Here is a 27,031-nt window from a genome sequence, read left to right as displayed (position 1 = left end):
AACAAGGCCTAGAAGCATTATTTAGGGCCTGCATGATCCCAGAACAAATGATATTCTTGAATGACACAATTCAACAAACTACTTGTCTTGGCCTAGCTAAGATAAAAGACTTAAATACACCGTCTATTCCGAAACCCATAACTGATAGTGAAAGCACTACAGATGTGGAGATAGACGTATCCCATATTTTACACAAAAACAGAACACATCCTGATTGGAAAAAGTGGTTGATCTGGCCAACAGACACAAATATCTGTCAAGATAGATTCCTGAACAAAGCACAGGGGTTCAAAATGAGCAGGCCCGACCCAAGATACTTCCAGAGACAACATCCAGGGATAGTTACAACATACAGTGTAGGGAAACTATGCCTTGAGTGACTAGAGAAATCCACACTGGCTGAAATTTACCGGTTCACTGGGGCGGCTATTCCGCCGCAGTGCTAAGAGGGCGGGGCGGCCGCATGCTGGTGACATAACCGCTCCGTCACCAGCCGCGGTTGGGCTGTGTTCGTGACGGAGCGGTTCCGTCATGGCTCGCCCGCTCAATAGAACGCGCCGCACAGGAGCGAAATCAGCGCCGCGCAGGCGCGGCGGCCGGGCCATGACGGAACCGCTCCGTCATCAGCACAGCCCAACCGCAGCTGATGACAGAGCGGTTCCGTCATCAGCATCGAACGGGTTAAGCAACACTTGACTTTACTTAAAGACGGTGCTGACTTGCGTGATTTCATATTGGGACCACGCAAACACCATCAAAAAAACGTTTCATAGCGGCCGGTATATACGCTGCGTACAACGAAGCTTGGAAAGTAATTCAAATTGAAACAGCAGAAAAAATACGAGAAATTGATCGTATACATTTGGAAAAATCACTTTCTGTAGTGGACAATGGGTTAATGACTGTCCTCCAGAATATATTCACTGGACAGCATTGTATCATCTGCTTTTGATATAATAGAGCAAGATTTACTAATGTTACAACATGGTCAGTCTCAATTACGTTCTATTGTACAGCTTGGTTGGACTTTGCAAAATCTGCGTTCAGGCTATGTACCATGGCGTTTAATCAACACAACGTCATTATTCGGTATCTTTAACCTTAATGATAAACAAATCAGTTTGGCACAAAAAAGAGCAGACTATACGATTCTGAGCATTGAAAAACTTGAGAGATTACCAGTGACAATGTCAGAGAGACCTGTCATTGAATGGATAATACACGGAACAATTACAATTCCGATAACAAATTTCCAGTTTAAATACTGCCAAGAGTATATACCTGTAGGCCAGTATGAAAGGTTGGGTAAAGAATACATCAAATCAACCTGGGATTTACCTTATACACACAGATGTTATAGTGAAGGGAACAAGGAGGTATTCCTTAGTGGTAACAATTGCAAAACATCACTAAGCGGTACACTTCTGTGTCAAGGTATTAACTTGCATGGAGCCTGCGAAGGGTCTTCAAATAACCTTTCATGTCACCTGCATGGCACGCCTGCAAAACAGATAGAAAGTGGTCTAAAAAATGGCTCTAACGGCAGTTACGTCTTAATAAGTGACCACAGCTGTTGTGGCATGCTGCCAGGAAAAGCCTATCTGACGACTGTAACTTCCAGGGCCGGTTGCTGTATGCAAGTATTGTATCCACACAGCAATCCAGATATGTGGGCTGTGTTATGGCCTTCATTGAATATCTCTCTATTCAAATTGATACTTTAAGCAGAATGAAGTCTATTCTTTTACAGACAACTGTGCCTTTAACGTCATCCAAAGAAATGTATGATCTGCAAGTGGCAAGGACATCGGCAGAGATACATTCCTTATTATCGACAAACTGCCCAGTGCATTTCGTAGAAATGTTAAGCCAAATCTTAAACATGTCTGATACCAGTGGCATCGCACATATATCTAAGACAGTTTTTTTGGGACGGTTAGCACCCTTTGAAACAGTTCTGGGCATCTTCCTGAATTTTGTCCATTCTGTCTTTGGCGGCCTACCCTTAATCTTGGGACTCGTGGCAGGAATTTTATTTTTGCATCTTCTGCACCGATATGGCAAGCCAATCCACAGACAAGACTCTAGCAACGATGGAAGAAACGATCCTAGCAATACGATACCGAGACCGTATCACTAAGGTCCTCGGATTTGCCCGGCTAAGAGATCTGAGTACAACCTGGTTTCTTTCATTCAGACCGATCTGTCAAGATTGCATCTTACCTGTGCTTCGATGTATGCTATGCGGAGAAGAATGCGTGTTGGACGTCTGTCTTACACTACTATCAGCAGTATGTAGTTAATGACCTCTCCACTGTTCTTCTCTGGATAGACTGTACTATGATATCTGTGACATCATAGAATGCCTGGGTGTCCCTCTGGCTCACAGTGCCTCTCTCTAACTTACTGTGGCAGTTGGTCATCTCAGGCTGAGCTGCTAACAGCTGGCTCCTGGTGGGGTTTTATTTATGATCTTGACCCGTCTACCTGACTTGGAAGGAACTTGCAATAAAGGATCTTAACATACACAGTGGACTGTACATCATTAATTTACCACAACTTGGCGACGTTTTGAAAAGGATGAACCTACGTGTGAACTAAGGAAGCAACTACAAGGAAAGGAACCATAGACTTTGAGTACTCAAACTTAAGCGAAAAGGTAACGAACTAAAGACATTTGGAAATTATACTTAAGCTTAAAAGTAACGCCCAGCTGACCCCACTAGTGTCCTGTTCCACCCGGACAGCCTGCACCCTGGGTGCATGTTTTTACTTTGAAGTTTGTTTGTCTATAGGCAGCCTTCAACCTGCAACCTAGATATTTCTGGGTTCTAAGAGACTTTACAGCAGCCTCTGCCTACTCTGCTTGTGTCTATCCTGTTTGTAAAAACGGGCGATTACTTGAGTGACATTTTGTTTAAACCTACGCTCCGTCTCTGCACCTCGGATGTCTGCTGAGAGGTGTCGCGTGTACACGAGTTGGTGTCTACACTGTTTTTTTGTCATATGTGCGCAAACGGACATTTACTGCAGAAACATCTCATGTGGAGTTACAGGCGTCACTTGTACACGAGTTGGTGTGAGGCAGACGTCGAATTTCGTTTGTGTGCGAAAGTGAAGTATTTGGATTTTGACAAGACATATGGCGAAATTGAGGACACTATCCAGAATGAGAAGGAAGCTGGATGTTTTACCGGTCAGTGGGCGCACCTTTGTTAGTTGTGGTGTACTCACGATAAAAAAGCTTTCCTCGTGGCAGTTGAACCGCCGTATTTCTAAAAAAGTCACAAGCTCTTGCGCGCAAACACTTTCTACGCACACAACCTTACCGGTCTCGTGGTGCTGGCTTCTTTCTTCTATGACGTCTGAGTCTCTGCCACAGCTTGTTGCTGCTGCAAAAACAACAGGTGATGGACCGAATGTGGATCAATGTCACACATTCAACCCAGTCCAAAGATCTGGGCCCAAATCCATCGTTTTTTTGCACTCCACACCACCCTGGGTTAGACAATGGCGATATGCAAATCAGCTCTGACCCTGTGCCCTTGTTGCTGCTGCTTTGCGATGTTGTTCAGCACGGCCTTGCTGCGAACCATCCGGCATGGACGTGACACCATTTAGATTACATTCACCGCGCCAGATTCAATCTGACTGGTGTGGAGAAATACTTTTGGTGCTACAAAGGTGTTTTTGAGCTGGGAAAAGGATGCTCTGCAAATGAAAGATCAGATATGCATCTCTTTCGAGTATGGATGGCTCACAAGGATTACGTGACTTTTCAATCTCATGGTTTTATTCATTATTTGAACACTGCAAGTTTTCAGCTTTTCTTAAGTCTTAACTACGTCGCGTTGTACATTTGATCCTTATCAACACCTGGTGCAGTCTACGAGGACCCCGGGTGAGAAATCGCTCACCGGAGCTAATGTTATTTTCCTATTTGTGTACCAATTAACTTATCACTGCATATTATAACACAGTCTTGTTCTGTGAAAGTGGTGTGTGTTTTAATATGGCAAATTTTGTGGTGCTCTTTTGGCAAGTGTGTATCCTGCGTTGGGGATGTCGTAGTTTCGGCTTGTTGGATTGTCAATGTCCATCCATATGGTCAGAGTTGGTATCCTGAAGCGTACCATTTGGGTCCTTGGGGGTAGTATATGCCCCATTGTTGTGTGCATGTGTGCAGTCATTCCTCTATTTTTCTTCTAGGGGGATGTTGTGTCTTATGGCATACCCTGCATAGAGGAGATTGTGTGTCTGTTTGCGAGTAGTCCATGCCCAATTTTTTTATTTTCTTCCCAGGGTTATTGTGCTTACCTTGCAGTGTACCCTTTTTAGGGGAGGTTGGGTATTTACGGGTAGTCCATGCCCCATGTTTATTCCCAGGATTACTGTCCTGCGGTGTTCCCTTTGAGGGTGAGTGTTTACGGGTAGTCCATGCCCCATCTTTTGTCCCAGGGTTATTGTCCTTATCCTGCGGTGTACGCTTTTCAGGGGAGGTTGGGTATTTGAGGGTAGTCCATGCCCCATTTTTGTTCCCAGGATCACTGTCCTGCGGTGTACTCTTTAGAGGAGGTTGGCTGTTTGCGGGTAGTCCATGCCCCATCTTCCGTCCTAAGGTTATTTTGCTTACCCTGCGGTGTACCCTTTTCAGGGGAGTTTGTGTGTTTGTGGGTAGTCAACGCCAATTTTTATTCCCAGGATTACTGTCCTGCGGTGTACCCTCTTCAGGGGAGGTTCAGTGTTTGCGGGTAGTCCATTCTCCATACTATGCGCTGTCCCCTGCTTTTGGTGGAGATTGTTTGTGCACTATGTTCTTGTCTAAGTCTTTCTTCTTGCAGCTACTGGCCAGGGCTTCATTTTGGTTAGATTTTGAGCTGTGAATTTATCATACGTTTAGTCTCAGCATATCTTTATCAGGGGTAGTTTTTTTTTCTTTGGTGAATTCTTGTTAAAGGGGTTTGCTCTCTATCTTAAGTGAATCTTACCCCTATTGTGTCTCTCCCGGTCTACACTCATTTTTATTTCTTGGGTGTTTACCCTATAGTGTACCCATGGGTGGGGAGGTTATGAGTGTCACCAGCTAACTTAGCTGTAGGTCTTGTTTTTTCGAAACCATGCTGTTTCGTTAAGGGAGGGGGATGAGGCATATTGTGACATAATGTTGTTGCTTTGTTCTTTTCTCTGCTAATGTTACCTCATGCTAACATCATCTCTTGTCGTACATTATTACTTTTGGTTCATCTCAATTTTGAACTTTCCTGCTGATGTTGCATTTGAGGTATTTTGCTGATTGTTTCTTTATTCTGTTCTTACTCCATAAGGGAAGAGGATGTGTAGTAAATGTCCTCTCCACTGTTCTTCTCTGGATAGACTGTACTATGATATCTGTGACATCATAGAATGCCTGGGTGTCCCTCTGGATGACAGTGCCTCTCTCTAACTTACTGTGGCAGTTGGTTATCTCAGGCTGAGCTGCTAACAGCTGGCGCCTGGTGGGGTTTTATTTATGATCTTGACCTGTCTACCTGACTTGGAAGGAACTTTTAATAAAGGATCTTAACTTACACAGTGGACTGTACATCATTCATTTACCACACAGTACCAATGGATATCGATACTTTTCTAGGTCCTGTAACGACTCATGCATCATGTTGTCCCCAGCGGCTACCGATTCTGATGACGGCATTCGTTGAGACTTCACCACTACGAGTAGGTGGCGGTGAGGTACAAGAGGAAAGCAGCACCAAACAGGTACAACCTTCTGTGAGCATTGCTGATCCAAACATCGATGACAGCAATCACGCAGAGAACTGCACAGTTGCAGTATTTTCGAATTTGGTCGAACTTTCGCAGTATTTTCGAATTTGGTCGAACTTTCACCTAATGTTGTAGACCAATTTTTTGCGGGTCTGTCTGAAATAATGTTCTCTCCAGTCAATGAGAATAACTCTTAAATAAAAAAAATAAAAAAACAATGAGCACACAGCGTTCCCTGAACTCTGAATTCGGCCTTCAGTTTTGATAAACAAAGCTATAGAAAATATTTGGAACTATTTTTCCCCTGAATGCGAAATTATTTTTGTCCATTTTCCAAAACATTTACCTTTTTTTTTTTGACACATGGTACTCTGCTTAAAGTAGAACTATTCTTAGAGAACAGAGCTTCTATTTTTGGGATACTAGAGACAATATTTTACCTCAGGCTCTAGCACATATACAGCATTTTGTATTAACATGTGATGGAATGGTCTCGACCTTCTTTTCTGTATTCAGAGCCATTTCATGTGCAATTTTCGCAATTCATTCAGCTGATATATATATATATATGCATTTATCTGAATGATGACACTGCTTGAAAAACGTACAGTACCAATACTCATTTTCGTGTATTTACCATATACCATTTCAAATGCGAAATATGTATTTTGGGGTGGGTTGGAAAAAAGACATGCATTTTTAAATGTTTACTATTGCTTAGTTTTTTAGTAATGATAGACATTACTCCGTGGAGTGGGTGTTGTGTTTCTATCTAGGACCCTAATTCGATTTTCCCGATTCATGCCCTTATGTGGTTATAATCAATAATATCCTGATAAAGGCATAAGAATCATATCCATATTCAGTAATAGCCCATGCAGTCCAAAGCACAGCACGGCTACTCCCATCGACTCCTAGAAAGCACAACGCGTTCTTTAAACAAACCAAGCCTCCAGCAGCCCAGGAAATCCCCCCTGCTTTTGTTTTGATTTGAACAAGAACTCCTGGAGTCCAGAAAGAACTGTTAGTTCTTAGTCACGTCTTATGTCCAACCTTACGTCAAACTCGGCACCTTTCAGGCATAAAATACCAACAGTTGCCTTAAGCAAACACACAGTGGTTTGGAGCAGAGCGGCTATCTACTGGCCCAAGAGCCCAGTTGATGAGAGAGCCCACGGAAGCCGCCCCTCCCGTTTTGACGCACTGAGAGAGACGCTGTCCTTTTCTCCAGCCGAGAAAATCCAGCTCCGGTGTTTCCAGCCTACCCTTGCGAGTTGCTGGGAGATCGAGTCCTGAGGAAAGAGATACCAGACCTCCCACATTCTATTACCAAGGTACGGAGCTGACTAAACCCTTAAGAGAATTCTTGATGCAGATTCTTGGCAAAACAATCTTTACCAACTTAACTTAAACTGCCACTTACTTACTCCTTCCAAGTATTAGGCTTAGGTCAGGTACACCGGGGTAGGCGTAGTTAGAAGCACCAGTTGAGTACGTTAGTCAATGTTTTTATGTATGTATATATTTTATCCATTTTAAAGTATCATATGGCTAAGAAACCATATCAATGCTTTTACAGTATTATTTCATAATACTACTTTTACTGTACGCACTTTACTTTATGAGAAGTATTGCAATTGTGGCAATTCATTTCTCTTGCATGAGAAAGAAGACTGCTCAATAAATACCACCTTTTATTGAAAACACCCGTCTCTCTATTTCTCTGCACTCCGGTGAAACTAAGTATGCACGGTTGACTGAGTGAAATAGCTGCCTATTGTTTTCACACGACTCTAGAGATACACTCTTATTCTGAGGGAGGAAAGTTGTCATGTTTATGCGGTTGACAGAAACTGAATCGCTTCTTGTCTGAAATCAGGGAAGTTCACTCCTCCATTTTCATTCAAGAAAGTTTCTAGTGACCTCTGAGCTAGCTGGCGCAAACCTAAATTAAATTTAACATAGTCAGTAGAGACCTAGATGACCTCAGTCCTACGTCTACACTGCTGTTTATCGTATTCCAATGCGCAGAGCCTATTGGGAAAATAGGAACTACACTACAATAGCAGGCAAACCATCTTGCCCTCATTCACATTGACGGAACTGAATTGATAATAAATTAAATATCATAAACTCTGGTCAGATAAGCTAGAAAGAGAACCTGTTAAAGATCAATTCTGTAAATCTTATTATACAAGTGAAAATGTGCAAGAGGTAGCTACATGTTCGAGGGCCTATAACAACCAAAGCACAACATATCAAGCTAGATACATACCGTGTATGTAGTATCTTTAAGCAGCGTGTATTCATTCATGAAAAAGATCCAGGGTCATTGTGTGCAAATAAGCAGTTTGCATGCCCGGGTGGCCTCCATGTTATTGTGCGTTGGTTGTTATAGGCCCTCGAACATGTAGCTACCTCTTACACATTCTCACTTGTATAATAAGATTTACAGAATTGATCTTTAACCCGTTTAGCGCGTCGAACATTCCGCCCCAGTGCGGACGTTCGATCGCGCTAACGGGATTCGGACGTCCAACGGTCGTGCGCAGCACTAGCGAGGTAGTGCACGCGACGACCGTTGGACGTTCGCAGCACTTAAAGGGTTAACAGGTTCAGTTTCTAGCTTATCTGACCAGAGTTTATGATAATATTTAATTTATTATCAATTCAGTTCCGTCAATGTGAATGAGGGCAAGATGGTTTGCCTGCTATATGAGATATATCTTCGATATACTTGTACAGAATATATCTGCTATAAGACAACTTGTGGATTGCAAATGTGTATAATAGGAGTTATCAAAGTGAATCTCACAAGGTTTTGCTTTGTTGTTTCTGTCCCCCTTTTTTTCTGACCAAAGTCCATGAAATCATCAAATTTACATTTAACTCATTCTTGTCACTGTGCATGAGGGCAATATGGTTTGCCTGCCAAATGAGATATATCTTTGATAAATTTGTAGATAATATACTATTGAGTGCCCCACCCACCATACATGTTACACTGCTTTCAGATTAAAGCCTATGGCCTACTATGAGACACCATCAGCATCCCTGTCTAAACTGGTGGCCTTCTATCTTATTCCAGTACAGGCAGGGCAAGTTGATGTTATAATGCCCTATAGTTTGAAACATGTGTCTTAATGGGTTTTGTAAAAATGTAAATGTATTGTACATAATGCCCTTTGTCGTTATTATACTAATGGTCCACTCTGAAATGTGGGAAAAAATGTGTTGACTTATTACCGTATGTTCTTATGCTTCACTGTATATTGTTCTCAGCACTTATGTTTGGCATTATGTTTTAATTCCAGCCCTGACGAAGTTCGAAAATCGAACGAAACGCGTTGGCTGATGTTTGCTTTTCATATTTGATGCACCTGAATAAAGTTTTTTCCAACGAAGCCACTGATTGGGCTTCCTTATTGGACATTATATCTTGGGAAGTGCACCGCTCCATTGCTTAGCTTACGTTTGTTCTCGGCTGCACGGGTTGCACCCCCCAACGGCAGGTGCAGGAGAGGATAGTGCACACCCCTCATCTTATTTGAAGCTTAGACTTCACTTTGAGCACGCTGTCCAAGGCCAGTGCGGCACCTGAAGTCCACCGTTGTTCTTCCAAATCCTCATGCAATTGTGACTGCCTTAATAATTTAAAACATAGAAATATTAGGTGTTTAGAGGAGTTCTGACACATTTTTGGCCCCATGCCACTGTCATCAACACAATAGGAGCTACAGGGAGAGAAAAAGGGCAGGCCACCCCCCACTCAACGTACTATAAATCACAACAAGGCCTGACCCAACGGGATCACACGCAATCTATAATTCCAACACTGGAGGGGTCTCATGAATTTTTATAACTCCCTCTTGAACATTTTAGTCCAAGTGTTGTGGTGTGTCTCAATTAGAATAACCTACCATCGTAGACCCACTCATAAACTGGAAAAAGGTGTGGAAAAGAGAGAAAGTACCTCACGATCGTGCCACTGTACCTGCTGCACAGTTCAAATCATGACCCTGCTGTCTGCAAAACAGGTGCACTTGTGACTGCCTAGTTAGTAGTGAAATATAGCAATTGTAGTGGGGTGCCTAGAGCTTTTGGTTCTGATGTCACTGCACCTTTTGCACCATCTAAATCATAACCCTGATGTCTGCAAGGTAACTGCACCTGTGCCTGCCTGTTTAGTTTAAAATTTTAGCAATGATCATGGTTTAGTGGGATCCCTAGAGCTTTGGACCCTGGTGCCACTGCACCTGCAGGACTATTCAAATCAAGTCATGTTTAACTGCTGGGTAACTGCAACTGTGACTGCCTGTTTAGTATTTAAATATAGCAATATAATGTGTTTAGAGGAGTTCTAACAACTTTTGGGCCCAAGGCTTCAGCACCTGCTGCACAATTTAAAACATGACCCTGTTGTCTGCAAGGTAATTACACTTTCGGCTGCCTGTTTAATAGTAAAATATAGCACAGCTCTGGTATATTAACTTTCTTTTTATTGTACAATGTTTATTGCAAAATTTAGAAGTTGATCATAATGACCAAGTAGATTAAGTTGAACAAATCAATCCGATAATGCCTACAAAGTGCAAAGAAAGGTACTGAGGCATGAATAAGAAATGCCACAAACTTTCTAAGTCTAAAGCATCTGCTTTACACAACTAAGTAATAAAAAGCAAGCATTCTCGTATTCGGTTAGAAGCGGTCTGCCTTTTCCGTGGTAAGAGACCTTATTTTGACAGTGAATGGAACTTAAACAGTGTGAACAGCTTTAGTAGAAGTATTGTAAATGTGTGCAGCCAGGTGAAGGTAATAAAAAAGTTCTGCACAAAAGCAAATGAACATAGTAATTCGGGATTGGGAACTGATAAGAGCCCCTTTTAAGATACATTGAATACAAGAGATTTCACAAGCACATCCCAAGCGCAGTGCCGGCAAACTTAAAAATGGCAGAAGGGCGGTCGAAAAGGAGGGCAAGTATGAAAAGTGGGAAGGAGCAACAGAGGGCGGCGACAAAAGGAGGAGGGGCAACGATGGAGTAAGTGAGAACCAGGGAGAATATGATGAAGGTGGGGTCGGAAGGTAGAGGATGAGGCATTTGCTCAGAATGCGTGTTTGTTCGGAGAGAATACACAAAATTGGTTAAATTGCAGGGATATCTGCAGCAAACCAGTATCTGGGAAACTGTTTGCCACTCTCGAGATATGATGTCATGTTTTATTGTATGATCTATGTGTTGTGATGCTTTCTATGCTGTTCCACTTTATGTTATATTCTACTGCGTTACCTTAGTTTGTATGACACAATATGTTGTACTATGTTTTATGGTATGTGGTGTGTGCTTTATGTAGTCTTATGCTGTGTTTCGCTGTGTTGTATGAGATATATATTGTGCTTTCTTTACTATTGGATTGCGGTGTATTTTATGTTGGGCTAAACTGTGTGACATGCCACCTTACGTTGTGCCATGTTTTGTGCCATGTTGCTTGCCAGGATGTGTTATAGTTACAGTGCTGCTAGCAATTTGTGGCTGTTAGAAGGGGTTCTGACCATCAGAGCCACCCTGATCTTTCGCTTTTTGAACATCTACTTGTTGAGCTGTTACTGTGGGAGAGCCTCATAAGTTGGGACTCACCCACAGTGAACTCATGCAGAAAGAGACTGCATGTGGATTTTACTGGTGTCCCCCTGGTGAGACTAGGCCGCTGCACTGCAGCCGGAGTAAGGGGTCCCGGGCTAGTTATATGCAGACATGTGTGTACATGCATGTGCACAAGTGTGAGGGCTGCGCAGGGGAGATTCCTGGTGTGCCCAGCCCAGGAGCAGCTACAAATTGAATGGTGTGGCAGGAATTATGAAGGTGACATGGAATACACTCTATACAATGGGAAGAAGCATGTAAGGTAAAGTCAGTGTGCTTTACTGTTTTCACTGAAAGACCACGTAATTATTTCCCTATAAGGATGGGGACCATTTCGGATAGTTTCACTTCCCTAGGGCCTACAAATTCCAGACATGCACTAAAGTCCCCTGTAACATAGGTGGGAAGAAGTATTCTGCAGAGTCCAAAGTCATATCTGTACTGCTTTTGGGTCATCGATAAATGTCATATTCCTCTGACTCAGCTCATAACCAGAGCCTGGTTGGGGCTGACCCTGCCAGGCTGGATTAATGACTTTCCTCCCTAAGCTGTAGCATCAGAGCCCTAGCCCTTCACAACAAGCATTCCAAGGGAGAAGGTCTCCTCTCCAAGAAGGGAAGATGGGTGGAGCTACAGGTTAATCCATCAGCAGCTGTCACCTGGTGCCAGGCACCGCTTTCAGAGACCATGTGGAATGAGACCTCTGGACAAAGCAATTTTGAACAAACCCAGAGGCCTGGGCAGGAAGGAGGGAGCAGGGGCAGAGAAGTGATGGGTCGCTGTATGATAGGGCAAACAGAGACTTCCAGCCAGCCCCCTCCAAATTCTTTAAAAAGAGTTTGCACAGGAAGAGGAGCTCTCTCTGGGGTGTGGTCTGCTGAAAGAAGACTCGTGCTGAAGCTGGCACCATTGTCAGCTGGAAGGAAGAACCTCCATACTGGCCCAGGGCTCTGACTTGCGCCACCAGGGAAGACCAGGTCAAGGGAGCAGAAGCCTGGGCCTCTGCGCAAGGAGAAGAGAGGCCCAGGAGGAGGGCTAGGTGAAAGGCTGGAGCAGGGAGCCAGTGAAGACCACTTCCTGCTGAGTTCACCCTGCTGGAAACCAAAAGGTTGAAAGAAAGTGCTCCCAGTGGTTGGGGAACGCCACCAGGAGCAAAAAGAGGCCAAAATGGAGCAGATTGGCTGCCTTGGAGCCGAGATACGCCCCCCAGAAGGTAGGCAAACTTTTATCTCTGTGGGGACAGACAAGAAATGCGATACCCGCAGGAGCGGGCAGACCAGAAGAGAGGTGCCGGCTCCCGCAGCAGCACGCAAGGGTGCTGGCCACTCGGGGAGCCGGCGGAAGCCGCTGGGGGTGGGGTTCCCCGAGCGGCTCCCCAACGAGGACGGAAGGCGATGTGCCCGGGTGAGACCGGGTCCCCAAAATGGAGTGAACAGTGCCGGGGGGGGGCTCCCTGAGCCGGTACAACTCACTGGTGGGCAGCAGGGGTCTGGGTGGGACTGAACCCACTAACGAATGGCGGATGCGGCACCAGGCCGCAGGAACAGGCTGACTTAGTGGGAGAGGCGTTGTTCTAATATGCCCGCTGGGCCCAGGGAGCACCCATAATGCTTTTCCAGGCAAGAGGATTGCATCGTGGATTGGCGCCAGGTGGCCCCCAAAGGAGGGATTCACTCCCTTTGTTGGAAAAGGTGCTGGGGGAGCCACAGGACCGGCCTCACTAGGGTGCCTCATCAGGCATCCTACAGCTCATTCCCCCCGTCAGTAGCTCCACATGGAAACTACCCCGGGAACCTAGACCCTTTCCTTGTTCTCTGATGAGAGAACAGGGCCTATGCAACCTTCCCTCTGAAAGGCGTGCTCTCCTTCTGGAGTACCCTTCGAGAGCCCGTGGGCCCGAGCCAGCTACACCCAGGCCCACTTCTCAGAGCCCTCCGCAGACTACCTGCAGCGCCCTAGCAGGCTGTCCAGGGACCCTCATGATCCTTGGATGGCCTGCACCACCCCCTTCTGAAGAGCAGGGTCCCTTCACTTAAGATAGGCCCCACCTGCCTTCAGGGTAGTACTACCACACTCAGCCAGGGACCCTCAAGATCCCATCTAGGCCTGCACCACCCTTCTGGGAAGCATAGGGTCCCTTCACTTAAGATGGGGCCCACCTGTCTTCAGGGTGGACTACCTTGCAGAAGTCTACCTCCTGCAGCAAGCTAGGGGACATCCCCATGCTCCTGGACCTGGGGTCCAAGCCCCCAGGATCTAACTGCCTGTTCATCGGCTAGGCATCATTCCAGCCACCACCTCAGGTTCACAACACAAGTTTTAGATTGACATCCTGTTGCTCCTTCGGGTAACCACCTACATGACACTGCCACCTTAAGGTCCACCACTAACCCTACACCTGGAATCCAGGGAGCACATCACTCCCTCTCAGATATCTACTGGGTCAGTTACCTAGCCCACCTAGTGTATCTAGAGGCTACCACTATACCCCCACTTGAGAACTACCCGCCTTTGGGGCCACCCAGTACCATTGGCCACCCCTGGGTTGCTCACCTCCCCACCAGTTAACCTGGGGGGCCTTGCCGGACCCACAGGTCTACCACACCCTCCTCCCACCGTGGGAAACGTTTCTTGGGGTCCCCCACCATAGGAACCCCTGGGGTGTCACTACCTGGACTAAAGAAACCTCCTGCCCCACCCTTCCAGTGGTTTTGGACTGCGCCAATGGCAAGAAAACTTTCAGGGGGTAAGGATATCTGGAGCACCTTCTGTGGAAACCCTCCCTGCCCTTAAAAAGCGCAGGAATCTCCCAGGACCGCCCACCTCTCCTCTCCCCCCAAAGGTCAATCCACGCCTACACCCCCATCTGTGATGTAGGTATCAGTTGTTGTCCCTATCTCTTGAGGAGACACCCTCCTCAAGGTTTAGTGCATTTAGTGTCAGGGTTCAGAGGGGTCCAATATGGCTTAGAATACTTGAAAGCAATCCTTTCCTGGAAAGCACCACCCCGCCATCACAGGATAATAAACATAACTCAGTCATATCAATACAGTTTACATTTATACCATATTATCTTCACATGACATATATGTGGATGGGGATTTCCTGTCTTATACTTCTAGTTCACATAACCAAAACTTTGAACCCTTCTCAGAGCCTTGTGCTCGTCCATTTGCTCAATACTGCATAGATAATGTGTGGCAAAACTGGACTTATCAAATGCTATAAATGCGTACCAGAATGGGATACTATGTTTCCCACCGCTAGACACCAATGTTGGAAAACGAGGCAGTATCTGTGAGGCCTGCACAAATTACATATTACATTTGTCCTTCACTGGGAACCAAACACACTATTGTAGCGCTCGACTCTCAGAGGGTAGCGTTGCAGAGCAGTCTAAGGCTTACTCAAGGGAGGTGGTGTAGTCTAGTAATCTCCATTTACCAGTACGCAGAGATAACACTGAATAATTGATTGTCCAGTCTGCACTTTACTTTATAAAAGAAAGAGTACATGTATTAAACACACACACACTACTCAGTACTATGCACCAATTTACAAATACACATTAGCTGTTGGAATTACTTTGTGACATTGCATAACTTCCCCACCCCTCCCGCAAGGGGGGCGGGGGGTCTAGTACCACCACTCCCATGTATGCACATAATCTTGCTGTCGGTTGACACAAGCTGGAGCGAGTGCCTTGCCCACTGGCACCATCCCAATGGCGACCCACCCCATCATCTCAACAAGCATTAAAAATAGGTACACCTGCCCTGGGGACACATAACCCTGACTGAGCATCTCATACCGACCATACAGTATGAACCTTTACCTCTTAGTGGCTAAGTCTGGGTTGTTCTTCCACTAACGCAGTAGCAAGAATACATGTTTGCGCATCACTTTAAATGAGGTACTTAGCATAGCTGCTAACAATTATAATGCATTGTAATTAAAGCCCCTAAAGGAATCACAGTTAAAGTCACAGGATTAAGCATATACAGCCAGTCACCCTACCAGGAATGTCTGGCAACATAACCCCTCTTTGCTTATGACTCCACATTACAAAGGTGACTTACAGTCCCATCATAGAAATAACATTGGTAAGTGCACTGTTTGTGCAATTCGACCTCTTCACCTCCAGGGATGCCCTTCTCCAGGCATCCCCAGCACAGCCCTCCACAACTTGAGGCAGTCCCTAACACACCCCCAGCTGAAGAACCAAAGTTCCAGCCACAGGAGGATGTTGGAAGATGGCTGAGCCCTTGAGGGGTTATTTCCATGGAGTTCCCAGTGACTGACAAATGTGACACGTTATTTGTGCATGCCTCATAGATACTGCCTCGTTTTCCAACAGTGGCCTTACACATTGTTATGCCTTGTTCGCAAGTACTGTGTTATTGGAGATTTCTGCATACAAAGCGAGCCCAAAAGTAGGATATTCCACAAATATAAAAAACAGGTCTACACTCTTAAATCATCCGAGGGTGACAGAATGACTCAATTAACAGTACTGTCTAACAAAGGAAACACAAACAACGTGGAACTAACAGGAATTAAATGCAACTATTTCAAACAATCTTCTGTGTTCATTAAAATATTTTCTGCTTGTGACTGTTGACTAATACTACACTGAAACAAATGAAATCTTGCCTCTAGCTGTGTTAAGCCGTCCAAGTCAAAACCAGCATTGATAAAGTCAATAAGTCTTGACTGCGTGAGAGCTATTGGCTTTGCCAGCATCGTGGCTGTGCAGCATGGCTAAAATTAAAGTTATTAAAAAAAGAACTATGAGGTGGCCAGCACTGGCGCTGCATCATAGCGCTTTTTATTTTCTGATGGAAGAGCAGGACGGGCAAGCGGGGGGGGGGGGGGGGGTATGGGCAAGAAAGAATGGTGGGGTGGGGGCAAAGGGGACCCGTAGCTTCAGAGGAGGTGTTTGGGCTGTTACACCCCCCTAATAAATGATTCTCCAGTAAATAGTTGGGTACAGGTGCTTTCAGTTAGGTATGATGAAGTGCATGTCAGATTTTTACCTAGGATTTTTATATGCACAGACAAACAAAAAACACACCTGCACGCACGCATGCACACACTCTCTCTTTCTCTCTCTCCACACTGTTTTGAAAATCTTGAAGTTTCTGGACATTTTACGACAATTTGTCCTTTAAGTAACCCTAATCCGCATTGCTCTCCATTTCTACCACCCCTTATGACCCCCTCGTACCCTGATTCTCATATAATGTATTGTACCATAATATACCAGCATTATTGCTGGGAAATTTGAAGCCCAACCCCCCACCAGTTTTACTGACCAAGCTACGCCCCTGCCTGAAATGCTTAAATTTTGCCAATTTCACACTTAAGAAATAAAATGATCTACACTCAATACCATCTTTAAAGTCTTAATTACTTGAAGTATCTGATTCGCCAGCCTATTTGAGTTAATTATTGGCTTCTCCGGCTTATCAAATGAAAGGTAAATATAGAATAGGAAGGAGTGGTACAAGAATATCGTAATCAGAATATCATCTGGCATAAATACAGGGATTTATTCATAAAGGGAAATTTGCACGCTTACATTTATTAAGCTATAAATGTATTCTTGCAACTCGGTGTAAATCCACACTTTTCTGCTATTCAGCATTTCTGAGTGTAGATTTACATCTCTAAACTAAGGAGTGGAGACATTTAAGACTGAATATACAAGTGTAAAGTTACTAATATTAGTTTTTCACTCCTATGCAGAGATCCCAACTCCCGGGGCATAGAACTCCCAATGATAAAGTTTAGAGAAAATAAAAAACGATGAATTCTTAAACAATATATTAAAATAGTTAATCCAAAATAAAAATGTAAATTAATTTTAAATATTTTTATTTAACCTATAACTAATACTATAAAATGTTACAGCACATTAATAAAATGTTCATTCAATAAATATTGCAATAACGTAATTTACAAATCTTATTTGTGAACAAAATGTTTAAAAAAAGCCCACCCTCAGTAGCATTATCATATTTAATATTTTTTAAAAGCAAATACAAATTATGTTTAAACTAATTATAAATCATTTTACAATTAAATGCAAATGTTTAGTTTATTGAAAATAAGTCCATTTTTAAAAAAAATAATATAAATGCTTAAGACTAAATGTAATATACTTTTTCAAAACCAAAAACAAATATTCTATACATTTGTTCAATTTCGGACATGCCATTTTCCATATGCCCCAGTCCAAGCGTTCAGTGGGTTGGGTCTCTGGCTATCTTGCCCAATCAGCTGTCCTTCAGCAGAAGCCTGCCACACACAGGTTGGCTTGCAAATATTATGGTTCATTGCACCAGAGCAGTGTCTTTATCACGTGGTAAAGACTCGGCTTCATTGTAGCTAGGAACACTCAAGCAGAGTGTTTTTAAAATATCTTTGTGTACCTTTCCTAGGAAGGAACACACAAATTATTTTCAGAAATAGACAACTTCCCTACATGGAGCGAGATCTGCATCCTCGCCTTACATACACTGGCATAGATTTTGCCTTTGCCTAGAAACCCTCCTCAGCTGCCTTCAATACCAGCCAACACATCAGTGCCTTAAAAAATGAGTTTTCCACGCCTTCTGTGCAATCGGAGAGTACTTTTATCAATCTTCTTTCTCCATATCCTGTAAGAAAGAGCCACACACCTATGAAATATCAACGACTGTTGCCCCAAACGGAGAACTGATTTTTATAGTCTAGAGGTTGAAGTGTGTGTGTAAAATCAGGTATCTCATCTTCACCATTGAATTCTTTGGAAATCTTGGAAGTTTTTCCCCTCTGAAAACCTAACTACTGCAAACTTCTCTATATAGTTTTTCATAGTGAAACCAGAAGGAAGAAAGCTTGCCTGGGGAATCAGAATATTAAGCAGTTGATTAAGGAAGATTACAGTGAGCTGTAAACGAACTCCCACAAACTCCTATATGCTGTTTGTTTATGGATCATTGGCTCGCCCTTGGTAGGTTGACTCAAGCCGTAAGGCCTTTAGCGGAGAAAATGCATGTGTATTGTGTATATCTGTAAAAATGAACCAAACAACGATAGAGTAAAGACATAATGCCCAGGAGGCGCTAGAGGGCGCACTGCAGCATGGCCGCACTGCCGTGAGGCTCCTGCAGCCCGGAGCTTCCATCCGGCAATTTATCCTTCTGTCTGACCATCATCATCTCCTGATCTGACCCTGGAATCTCCTTCGGACAGCTGTGGACTGCACTCGGTCCAACTCCCACCACGATAGGTGGCTCCTGTCCGGAGATAGGAGGTCCGGAAGTTTTACCGCCGGGTGCTCTGGAAGTCGGGAGCACTGCGGCCCGGCGTCACAGCTCACTGTGGGCCGCTGCCTCACACGTGGGGTGTAGGCCGGATCCCCTCCCCCCTCAGGGACACTGCGAGATCGCCCGCTTCGAGGTGGATGGTGACGGTAAGCGGGGCTCGCGACCGGTGGCAGAGACTGTGCAGTGTCACCACAGGTGCCACCCTGGGCTACGGTGGCAGGGCTGCGACGGGGACTCCAATCCACCCCCGGATTTGATGCACTGCCGGAACACGGGCGGGAGTGGCGGGGCGTGCTTGCCTGCTCGTGCCCCCGTCTGTGGGGGCCTCCTGGATGCTTGTGAGCTGCAGAGTACGGACGAGGGTGACCTGTGGCTGGCGATACGGTTTGTGACTGGACTCGCTGGGCGCGCTGCTGGAGACCCGCCTTTTCCTTCGTTTGGCGCCATTGTCGCCGCAGCAGCCATTGTGTGCCGGTGCCTACCGGCTAGATTTTTTCAGCGGAGAGCTGTGCTAGTCATTTGGTTCCAGGCCCCTCTGCCTGCATTGTATGCCGGTGCCTTCTACTTTGTGTTTCCTATGCCACACTGTCCTGGATTGGACTGTCCTGCTTCATAAGGGGCGACATAAGAGCTAAGTCCTGCGCTCTGTCCCTGTTACATGGTGTAAGTGACGCTGCCCTCACTTGTATGTGTTGTATTATGGTGGTCCGCTGCTGTGTGCTCTCGGTCCACTCTCACCTGCTATTGTTGTAAATACCCCTCTGCCTCCCGGTGGGCAGCGGCGTGCTTTGACTGTTTGTGGGGACTGGCGATACTGTGTGGCTACACGGCTACTGCGCCCTACTCTTGGATTTTGCTATACTGCCTGTGCTGGTGGGTGCATACCATTGGCTGGTGTACGAGGGCTTGTGCCCAGGACTAACCTCACTTCTGCTTGCTGTGTGTGCGGGACCATGGGGAAGCCGGACAATAAGCAACCTAAACTTTCCTTTGACTCTGCGGCTTCTAGGAGGGGCACTCGCCTGATGCAGGAAGCTGGGAGCTCCCGTTCCCCCCCCCCCCACCTGTCATTGATGCTACTCCGCCGTCCACTGCCCCTGATTTCCAACAAATGATGCTTGAGATGAGGCAAGGTTTTGCTACCATTGTGGACAAAGTGGACAAACTATCCTCGCGCATGGACGCAGTGGTGCAAAAACTCAATGTCCATGAGGAGCGCCTGACTACGGCGGAACAGCGCATCTCGGATCACGACGACACTGCGGCCACTCACACCACTCAATTGGCGAGGATGGACAATATATTGAGGGTAATAGCAGCCAAGAATGAGGAGTTGGAAGCGAGAAGTCGACGCAACAACATACGCGTTGTAGGTGTACCGGAGACGACGAATGTGGGTAAGATGGAGACGTACGTGGAAAGACTGTTGGTTGGTGCGGTTGGAGCAGAAGCGTTCTCCACGCAGTTTATTGTGGAGCGAGCGCACAGGTCCCTCGGACCACGTGCGGCCACAGGCGCGGCACTGCGCCCTATCATTGCGTGCCTCCTGAACTACCGGGACCGGGATGCGGCTCTTCGTGCAGCTCGCACCACCCGCTCACTTTCATTTGAGGGGGTCAATTTCACCATCTATCCAGACTTCACTACGATGGTGCAGGAGCAGCGACGCAAGTTTCTTGCGGTCAAGAAAAAACTTAGGGACCTGCAGGTGGACTACGCCTTGCTATACCCTGCGAAGCTGAGGGTGACTCATCAGGCGAAACAGACCTTCTTCACGAATCCGCAGCATGCGGAAGACTTTGTGAAACGTCTAAAGAGGGAACGTGCTGCTGCGGGCCGGCAAGACGAGGAGGAACAGGATGGCCACCGATCGGCGGGAGAGGAGGAGAACGCCTAACTGGGTTTCTAGTGACGACCAGGCTGAACTACAAACTTTGCACTGGCGGTTCTATGGCTGCCCTTGGAGTCTAGGGATTCGCAGGCGTGAATGTTAAGAGCGGATGTGTGGATCGCCGGTCCATTCCGGGATCCCGCCAGTTGAGACTGTTGATACGGGGATGATTGATGATAATACTTTGCTCCGGGCACCCTCTCCCACACTGTGCCTGGGTCAGGTCTTCGCCTTACGGGTGAGGGTTCGGCGTGGTGTGGGAGGGTGGTAATGTGCACCTCTGGTGGGCACTACCACGGGCATACCCCACCATTGTTAAGTTCTTTTGTGCGCCTGAGTTTCTGGATGGTTGGATGGATGTATGGAGTGTGGGGAGGGGGGATGGTAAAGGGTCCTGGCAGGTTGGGGTTGGTCAGGTGGGCGGAGGGAGGGGGGATTGCACTGGTAGGTTCTGTTTCACTTGACGTACGTCTTAGGTGCGCAATGTTCTCTGGATGTGCTGCATTGCTGGCGTGCCTGTTGCACGGCTGTTGTTCTTTGGGATTGGGAGGGGGGGGTCTGGTTTTTTGGTTTGGAGATGGCTGGGATGAGTGTGGCATGCGGTTGTTGGAGAGGCTGTGGTGTGCGATTGTAACATCTCGCTGCCTTGCGCTGAGAGACTGGGACGGTGCACTGCTTCTGTGTGCCCCGTGGCGCCTTGATCACGGGTGATGGCAATTGATACTGTGGATAAGATATCGATCTTGTCTTGAATGTCCGTGGGCTTAATGATGCCAGGAAATGTGGTAATGTACTACAGTATTTGGATAGACATGCAATACAAGTGGCTCTCCTGCAGGAGACACATCTGCGGCGTTTGCCTGCTTCTACGTTTGGTGGGAGGTGGGCTGCAGTGAGGACATTTGCATCGTACTCCTCATATGCTCGTGGAACTGTTATACTTATTAAGAAATCGCTCTCCTTTCAAGAATTGGGGTCACAAGTGGATCCTGAGGGGAGATATGTGTTATTGTGGGGGAGGCTTGGGCAGGTCACTGTGCTCTTCGTAAACTGTTATGCACCTAACATTGATACACCTGCTTTTTTTCTCACCCTTTGGGGCCACATCCTTGCTGTAGAGGCCTCACATATTGTGTAGGGGGGGGGGGGATTTCAATCTGGCGGTTCAGGCTCTGGAGGATAGATCGGAGGGTAGCCCTCAGTACAATACACAAGCCAGGGATGCTTTGCGGGGCATTGTGGAGGAGGCAGGGCTGATTGACAGCTGGAGGTATGCTCACCCGACTGATAGAGAGGGCACGCATTTCACTGCACAGGCTCGCTCCTGGGCTCGTCTGGACTATGTCTTCCTCTCCAGGGGGCTGGTGGGAGGGTTGCGGGAGGCGGTACACTTGGCCAGGACGTACTCTGATCATTGCCCGGTCAAAGTTGTGTTGTCTGTGCCCGGGCTGCACAGGCCGCGCCCACCCTGGCGGCTCTTTCCCTCTGCCCTGTTGGACCCCGTTTTTAAGGCTGAACTTGGCGAGGAGGTGGAAGCTTTCTTTCCAAGGAACAAGGGATCTGTTGATAGTGTGGAGGTTATATGGGAGGCATTTAAGGTTACGATCCGGGGTGTCACTATCTCCAAGAGCTGTGGGATGCTTAAATTTATTGTTCAAACTCTCGAGGGCTTAGAGGCTGATTTACGACAATTGGAACGCAGACTGCAGGCTGGTCCTGATCCCGACCTCTTAGGTCAGTTTAGGAGTAAGCTTTCGGAGTATGAGGAGGAAGCTGCCAGGGAGGCTAAACATAGAGGAAAATACTGGACGGCGAGGAGATGTTGTGAGGGGGAGAGGCCTGGGAAAGTACTTGCTGCACTTACTAGGCATCAGAGGTATAGTTCGGACGTGTTGGAACTGCTCTTGCCGGATGGCACCCACTGTAGAGACACGAAGGAGATTCAGGAGACATTTATTCACCATTACACCCACTTGTACACTACGCAGCAGTCGGGGGATGTGCGATATGGCGGATTCCTTGATGATTTAGCGCTTTGCTGGTTGTCGGATGATCACAGGGCATTCCTGGGCAGGCCTCTTGAGGAGGAGGAGATCAGGGGTGCCATCATGTCCCTGAACAATGGGAAGGCCACGGGGCTGGACGGCCTTCCCGCAGAATTCTATAAATGTTACTTGGATATTATGGCTCCTGTTCTTCGCGAGGTTTTTGAGGTAGGGAGGTTGCCGGGTTCTATGAGAGAAGTTGCTATCACCTCGTTGCTTAAACCGCATAAAGACCCTCGAGACGTGGGTTCCTATAGGCCCCTTTCGTTACTTAATTGTGATGTCAAGATTCTGGTGAAAGTGTTGGCCGTTCGGCTTTCTGAGCTCATGCCTGTTATTGTCTTGCCTGATCAGTCTGGGTTCGTGCCTGGTCGGGCGACTTCCCATAATCTTCGTACATTGTTTTCCCTTATCCCGACCATTGCTCCGGAGCTCCCGGTGGCCGCCGTTTTCTTGGACGCCACTAAGGCGTTTGATTCGGTGGAGTGGGGTTACCTTATTGATGTTTTATGCAGAATGGGGTTTCCTCGGATCTTTATCTCCTGGGTCAAACTGCTGTACACTGACCCGGTGGCGAGAGTGGTAGTGAATGGTGTGCTTTCCCCCCAGTTCCCTATTACAAGGGGGACCAGGCAAGGATGTCCCCTTTCTCCCCTCCTGTTTGCCATCGCTATAGAGCCCCTTGCCTGCCGGATCCGCCAACTGCACCAACAGAGTGCGTTTAACTGTTTCCAACGTCAAGTGGGAATCTCTTTGTACGCGGATGATGTCACACTTTATGTTAAGGATCCGCAGACGAATCTTAATGCGCTTTTGCGAGAGCTAGTTGCTTTTGGAGGGGTCTCTGGGATACATATCAATTGGCAGAAGTCCCAATTCTTTCCGCTAACTGCGGCGGTTCATCGATTTCCGTTGGACTACCCTTTGGAGTGGTGTGACTCGGAGCTGCGATACCTTGGTATTGTGGTCTCTTTGGTCAGAGAGGAGACTATTAGGCTTAACTATGGCGTAGCTATCACTAAACTGGCGGATAACATTACGAGATGGATGTCTTTGCCTTTGTCCATGGCGGGTAGGGCGTCCTTGATTAAAATGGTGGTCTTGCCCCGTTTTCTGTATCTTTTTCAGAATATCCCATATCACCCTGGCGCTTATTTTTTTAAACGTCTCCGTTCAGAGCTCATTCGTTTGTTCTGGGGGGGGTAAACAGCCGAGAGTAGCGTGGGCTACCTTAACGTTGCCCTATGTCGATGGCGGATTTGATGTTCCTGACTTTGAACTTTACTATCTAAGTGCTCAGACACACTATGCATACCACTGGATGCGTCCCACGCCGTTTATGCCACAAATTGCGGCTGAACAATGGGTCGCCCATCCTCTCCCGTTAGAAGGTATGGTACTGGGCAATGTGGGCGATGTGGACACCCACCAGACAACGGTGACGTGCACGGTGGATGCTTGGCAACGTGTGGCGCGATTGCTGGATCTTTCATTTCTCTACTCACCTGCACTACCCCTTGCGTATCATCCTGCCCTGTCCCTATTACAGGAGACAGGATTTCAGCGTCTGTGCAAGCGTCTTGGGGTACTTACTTGGGGAGGCCTTTTTCGCGAGGGCACCTTCCGTACCCGGGAACAGTTTTTCGGTGATGTGATCTGCTCCCCCTTGGAGCTGTTCTATTATGTCCGCCTGCGACAGGGCCTGCGTACTTTATTGCCGGATTTCCCTAAGGAGCCGGATGTGACCTTGCCACTTCACGCACTACTAGTCTCCGATGGGCGACATTTGGTTTCGAAGCTATATGGTGCCATTAGACGGCAGCGTGCTACCCCGACTAGTCGGGTGCGGGAGCAATGGGACGCTGAACTGGGCATCACTATCTCTGACGAACAGTGGCAGTACTGTTGTGGTCTGCTAATATCTCCTCCAGTTGCCGTTTGAAAATTATACACTACAAATTCATACAGAGGTTTTATTACACCCCAGCCAGGAAACTTCGGTTTCGATTGTCGGAGGACGATAGATGTACCTGATGCCGGGCAGTAGGCGCCGATTTCCTGCACTTGGCGTGGGAGTGTGCGGCCGTTCTGGAGTACTGGGTGCAGGTCCATGCTGCTCTGCAGATTATGACGGAGGATGGGGTGTTGTTTGACCCCATGGTTCTCCTGTTGGGGTATACTAAGGGGGTACCTGCCCTCCACCGTAGATTTGTGGATGTGGCCTTACTGTTGGCCAAACGGAGAGTGGCTTGCTGTTGGGGACGAGGCAGGGTGCCACAGTTCAAGGACTGGTTACGTGATATCATTTATTGTCAGGACCAATACAATGTGTATGCGGAGCTGATGCCCGTGCGATGTAGGCCTAAGGATTTTTGGAGCCCGTTGCAGGTGTACCTCCTCACTAGGGCGGTGCAGTACTCTGATTCTGACAGTGAAGACCGGGTTGGGGTGGGTTAAACGGCGCGAGGTTTGCTAAGTCGCGCAGGCACCTGCCGGTCTCCATGCCCCGGTATGACTGGGGTCATCTCGATCTTCTGTTACTGTGCTACTTCTGTTTGTCATGCTGTGATGGCATTGTGTGAGGTGTGATGGGCCAGCAGCTACTCCCCTGTTGGTGGTTGGGGGGGGGCCCTCCTCTGACCACATGGTACATGGTGGTTGGTCGTCCATTAGGCCGATGGATGTCTCCCTGCCTTACGGTCTGTGTGCTACAGATTTATACCCCTGCCATCACCTACTGCTATGAGCGGATGCGCACCGCGATGCAAATTTACAGCTGTTATGTGCCTTTTCCCTTACTGTCTGCTTTGTATTGTGCCTTGACATGAAGCCCGGACATTTTGATCATATTGCCACATTGCACTGTCTCTCACTATTTGTATGGATTATGAATGTACCACTGCTGTCTTTTGCTTGTCTCCAAATAAAGGTTTAAAAAAAAAAAGACATAATGCCCAAGCCAGGTTAGTTTAAACGTTATAAAATTAATAAGAAGAATGCCATAAAAAAAAATGGGTGAAGGTTTGTAAAGTTCATAGACCACGAAAACTCACTCATAGGAATGACTTTGGAAAAGGGTGTTGAGTGTTATTCTACGAAGTAAAGGCAAAGTTCCAACCATGCCATTGATGGTGACCGAGGAACCCTAGAGGACTGACCAGTTGTTGAATGTGTTTGGATATAGGGTACCAGCTGGTCTTGTAAAACAACAAGACTTTAAAAAATCTCTGGAGAAAAAATGTCTCCAGCAACATAAATAAGAGGGCTGTGTGTCTGCAGAGAGTTTGATGATTTCAGTTACAATTACTGGGCGTTTTGAGGTAACCTTTAACATGTCAAAATGCTCAGCTCATGAAACGTGGAACAAATGAACCTGCGGACATCGGTCAACTAGTAGTTTTCCAGGAGTGCTCTACCAGAATATTTCGTTTTAAAATATAATGGTTCAAAAAAACTTTTATGATAAATTCTATGGCAGGACCGGAGGCTTCGGATTATGCCTTACTTTCTTCACTTTATTTCTCACAGCAGCAAGAAAACATGTAAAAAACTACTTTTCCCATGAACACCAGGGAAAAAACATGAAATTGAACAGTAAGTCCTTTATCAGCCTCTATGCACCGGCAGCAACTATCATGCCTTGCAACCACTTCCTCTTCCTCTTTCTTCGCTGCTCAGCAGCAAGTTAAGTGGTTTTTCTCTTCTCTCCTGGGTTTTTTGTGGGATTCTGTGGGCAGCGCGTAGATTTGTTGTTAGCGCTGGTGTTTGCGACCCCTACAGGTCCCCTTTGGCATCGCGGGACGCTTCGGCACTCCTCACGCGATTTGCAGCCCCAGCAGAGTGCGGTGCGCTCCGAGCGCCGCTAGGGGGCAGTGCTTTCTCTGTGTCAGGCGCGCTATAATTCGCATTATACGTGTTTTTTACCGCGTTTTTCTGCAGCTTTAGCGCTGTCCCTTGCTACCCAATGCTGACACCCCACGGGGTCGTAATTAGGTTCTCCCTCACGCTGACGCCCCGAGTGGGTTGTATTTGGTAGATCGAACACCCTGACCAGGTCGTAATTTGGCACTGGTGCGCAGCGCTTGGGAACGCTTGGCTAGGTAGCGCCCTGGTACACAGAGGGCTGTGCGTTCCCTGGGCTAGCCCCGTAATTTGTGCCTTTTGGCCGCCACATCCTCTGGGTTGCCCAGATCCATATTGTGCCCTCAGGGGTCTCGTCAATTGGCTGTGCTGTACCTCTCTCCTGTGCAGCCCAATTTACCTCATTATGCAGGGGGAGTCAGGCCAGTACCATGAGGAAGACCCTCTCTCTTATGCCACCTGGGATGAGGATTTTTACCAGGCGGTGGATGATTCCATCTACAAAGCAGTGGATCAA

The sequence above is a fragment of the Lissotriton vulgaris genome, chromosome 4_1 (genome assembly GCF_964263255.1).
Source record: "Lissotriton vulgaris chromosome 4_1, aLisVul1.2, whole genome shotgun sequence".
In the NCBI taxonomy this organism is placed as follows: Eukaryota; Metazoa; Chordata; class Amphibia; order Caudata; family Salamandridae; genus Lissotriton; species Lissotriton vulgaris.
Note: the sequence above shows the minus strand (reverse complement) of the source record.